Raw genomic sequence first — 5,218 nt, 5'->3', positions numbered from 1 at the left:
ACTATTGCCCTTCCCCATCAAATCAATCAAAATGAGAATCTTCTAGAAATGGATATAGAGGTCAAGAACTTAAATAAACAACCAACTTCTTTAGCAAAACAAGACAAGACATTGACATTTTCTTACTCCTTTTTGATGTTTTTGGATACAAAAGAAGCTCACCACTAACAAAGAAGGCATCTGCTCAAGGAAAACAGAAAGGGACAACTCAAACCATATGCCAAACAAAATGCAGCAATCAGAGACTACAAACCTAATAAGCAGAGCATTAATCTGCAATATGGTTTTTTCATACCATTTGACAAAATTGACAATACTTGACATTTTTATATTATAAGAGAATATTGTGAAACATATGAAAAAGCACAAACTATATATATATATATATATATATATATATAAAATCGTGTTAATCTCTATAAATCTTGAAATCTTTGGTGGACTAATTAAACTCAAGATCTCCTCCTCCTTAGAAAGGAAGAGATCTCTGAGCTAGGAGGTAGTTACATTTGGTTAATTAATTATAAGGTCATTGATAAATTTTATATATATATGCACATAAAATTTGGCAAGGAGTTGTCCATATATATGGACTTTGAGATGAAAAGTGACTATCATTTCCCTGTAAAATGACCAAAGCAACCCTAAAATGATCGATATGGGACAATTATGTTAGATACTACATATGTTCCAAGAAAATCTTATGCTCAAAAGGGTTAGCTTTTTACTTTACAAAGAGTACGATTTATACGGGTTAGTATCAGATTCAGATTATATACTATGAATATTATTATTCCGTCAACCTTAAATATCTGTACCCAACCAGCACCAACAATATTGAATTTCACCACAGCACATATATATTAAGGTACAGTACCTGGCCCTACGGTTCTGAAACCACACCTCAACTTGCCGTGGCCTCAGCTTCAATTGCATAGCCAAAGCCTCTTTCTGTTTCTGTAGAAAAAAGCATAATATTAATCCAGACGGATTAATTAAAGATCAGCAACAAATTAATTAATATTGATAAAACCATTGGCCAAAAAGAAAAGAAAAATACAATACAATCATATTCTTTTTTTGTCCCCGAAACTTACAGGGTTTAAGGTGTGGTTTTGTCTGAAACTTTCTTCAAGGAGGCGAGATTGTTCCTTGGTGAGGCAGAGTTTCTTGCGGGGAGGGCCTCCGTTGCTGCTTTCCTCTTCATCATCCATATTCATCGTCATCCATTCTTCTTCTGCTCCTCCTGATGGTATTTGGTTTATGTCCAAGTCCCTCACTGCACAAACCCCATCACTTTTTAACATTATATTCTTATTCTTTCACCAAAGAAATAACAAAAATTGTATAAATTAATCAACCGCGCGCTTATATACATGGAAACTATCTCTAATATTTATGGGATATGAAAGAAGACAAATATGGAAGAAAAGAAACAACATCCATGTTATTAGTTACTTTCACCATAGTCATTCACAATTGCAGCTCATATACATATCAAACAAGATTAATATACTACAAATCAAAAAATTAACCAAATAAATAAGTCACAAAAACCAAAACCCATAAATAATTACTCACAAAATCACAAACCCAGTTCACATTTCAGCTTCAATCCAATCAAGAACCAAACTTTTCATTACCCGGGACCGGCGAACGCCCGGTCGGAGCTTAACGAATCCGAAAGCGAGCCCGGAATGCCGCTTCATCATCTCGGCCTGGATCTCCGGCGCCGACATGGTCGACAAATCGGAGGGACGGAGATCGAGCTCCGGCGAGGGCGTCGATTTCTTGCCCCATTGCTTCCAGGCGTCGTCCTCCTCGTCGTCGACGACGTCGTCGAGATCGTCCGTGATGTGGACCCTTCGGTTTGAGGCCTCGGCGAACAGGGAGGTGAGCAGCAAGAGAGAGATCGAGTGAGAGGGGGGTTATTTTTGAGGGAGAGAGATCGAGAGTGAGAGTGATGAGGGAGGTGAGTGAGAGAGGGTGAGGTGAGTGATGAGGGATTTTGGTGTTTTGAGGATTGGGGGAAAAAAACGCGGTTCATAAAATTTTTGTCCAAAAATTTCAGAAACTGCGCCACTGGTAATTGGCGCTTTATTTTTCGCACTCGTCAGCGACGACTCTTAAGAGTCGCCGCTGTTTGGACCAAATAGCGGCAACTTTTGTTGCCGCTAATTACTTTAATTTTTAAAAAATAATTTTAATTTAAAATGTAGGGTCAATTTGAAATTCTATAACATTTATAAGGGTATAAAAGTCATTTTTCAGGAAACATATAATTCACAAGATATTTTTTTATAATTTATTAATAGCTTAAATTTTTTAAATAAAAATAAACAATTCACCAATAATTAAAATAAAAATAACGATCAATTAAACTAATTCGCTAGGATCGATCGGATGTTCATATACACAAAAATATAGGAAATTATATATATATATATATATATATATATATATTCACATTTGCTCTTATCTTCACATTTAAATAAGAATAAAAAATAGAAAATTTCAATAATGGTATATAAATCGAACTAATTCACTAGGATCGATCGGATGTTCGATCGAACATTTGATCTTATCACGATCAATCGAACTAATTCATTAGGATCGATCGGATGTTCGATCGAACATTTGAATCTATCACGATCAATCGAACTAATTAATTATGATTGATCGGATATTCGATCAATCTTTCAATTTCAATTGTTTCAAGTTTGATCGATCATTTGATTCTATCACAATAAATCGAACTAATTCACTAGGATCGATCGGATGTTCGATCAAACATTTGATCTTATCAGGATCAATCGAACTAATTCACTAGGATCGATCGGATTTTTGATCGAATGTTTGATCCTATCATGATTAATCGAACTAATTCACTAGGATCGATCGGATGTTCGATCAAACATTTGATCTTATCACGATCAATCGAACTAATTCACTAGGATCGATCGGATTTTTGATCGAATGTTTGATCCTATCATGATTAATCGAACTAATTCACTATGATCGATCAAATGTTTGATTGATCAATTGATCCTATCACAATAAATCGAACTAATTCACTAGGATCGATCGGTTGTTCGATCAAACATTTGATCTTATCACGATCAATCGAACTAATTCACTAGGATCGATTGGATGTTTGATCGATCGGATTTTCGATTGAACATTTGATTGATCATTTGATTCTATCACGATCAATCGAACTAATTCACTAGGATCGATCGGATGTTCGATCAAACATTTGATCTTATCACGATCAATCGAACTAATTCACTAGGATCGATTAGATGTTTGATCGATCGGATTTTCGATTGAACATTTGATTGATCATTTGATTCTATCACGATCAATCGAACTAATTCACCAGGATCGATCGGATTTTTGATCGAATGTTTGATCCTATCATGATTAATCGAACTAATTCACTATGATCGATCAGATGTTTGATCGATCAATTGATCCTATCACAATAAATCGAACTAATTCACTATGATCGATTGGATGTTCGATCAAACATTTGATCTTATCACGATCAATCGAACTAATTCATTAGGATCGATCGGATGTTCGATCGAACATTTGAATCTATCACTATCAATCGAACTAATTAATTATGATTGATCGGATATTTGATCAAACCTTCAATTTCAATTGTTTCAATCATTTGATCTTATCACGATCAATCGGACTAATTCATTATGATTGATCGGATATTCGATCAAACCTTCAATTTAATTGTTTCAAGTTTCATCGATCATTTGATCCTATCATGATCGATTGAACAAATGTACTATGATCAACCGGATATTTGAATGAACCTTTAATTTCAATTGTTTCAATTTTGATTGTCACTTGATCCTATCATTTCATTGTATCACTATCAAAGTTGTTGTACATTATTCAATAAAAATTAAAATAAAAAAAAAAATTAAATTCTGCCTCTCTTTTAACATTATGTTACTGCGATCGATCTCATATTGGGTGCGATCGATCGCAGTCACAGAATGAACACGTTTGTACATTCTGTGACTGAGATCGATCGCAAATTGGGTGCGATCGATCGCAGTCACAGAAAGTACACGTTTGTACATTCTGTGACTGCGATCGATCGCACCCAAGGTTAAAATTTTATTTCGTTATATTTAACGGTGCATATTGTGTCACTTTATTTGAAAATTTTAAACAATGTAGTGATATATACAAAATTTTAGTGGATGCTATTGGGCATCAATTTTTTTTTATTTTTTATTTTATTTTTTATTTTTTATTTTAATTTTCCTGCATACTCTTTAGGGTCGACTCTAGAGTCGACCCTAATGATCACTCTTCAGCGTCCACTCTTAGTGGACGCTATTGGTGGTTAAATGTATTTTTTTTTAATTTTTTTTTTTAATTCCTGCACACACTCTTTAGGGTCGACTTTGTCGCCCCTAATACTTAAGCATTAGGGTCGACTTAAGAGTCGACCCTAATGATAACTCTTTAGCGTCCACTAAAAGCGGACGCTATTGGTTATGAATATTAGGTTTTTTTAATTTTTTTTTTAATTCCTCCCCACACTCTTTAGGGTCGACAAAAGTCGACCCTAATACGTAAGCATTAGGGTCGACACTCAAGTCGACCCTAATGATAACTCTTTAGCGTCCACTCTTAGTGGACGCTATTGGTGGTTAAATGGATTTTTTTTTTTAATTTTTTTTAATTCCTCCCCACACTCTTTAGGGTCGACTCTCAAGTCGACCCTAATGATAACTCTTTAGCGTCCACAAAAAGTGGACGCTATTGGTGGTTAAATGTATTTTTTTTTAATTTTTTTTAATTCCTGCACACACTCTTTAAGGTCGACACTCAAGTCGACCCTAATGATAACTCTTTAGCGTCCACTCTTAGTGGACGCTATTGGTGGTTAAATGAATTTTTTTTTTAATTTTTTTTAATTCCTCCCCACACTCTTTAGGGTCGACTTTGTCGACCCTAATACTTAAGCATTAGGGTCGACTCTCAAGTCGACCCTAATGATAACTCTTTAGCGTCCACAAAAAGTGGACGCTATTGGTGGTTAAATGTATTTTTTTTTAATTTTTTTTAATTCCTGCACACACTCTTTAGGGTCGACTTGAGAGTCGACCCTAATGATAACACTTTAGCGTCCACTAAAAGTGGACGCTATTGGTTATGAATATTAGGTTTTTTTAATTTTTTT

This window comes from Corylus avellana, chromosome ca2 (genome assembly GCF_901000735.1).
Source record: "Corylus avellana chromosome ca2, CavTom2PMs-1.0".
Lineage (NCBI taxonomy): Eukaryota > Viridiplantae > Streptophyta > Magnoliopsida > Fagales > Betulaceae > Corylus > Corylus avellana.
The sequence above is the reverse complement of the archived record's forward strand: the minus strand, read 5'-3'. Positions refer to the sequence as shown.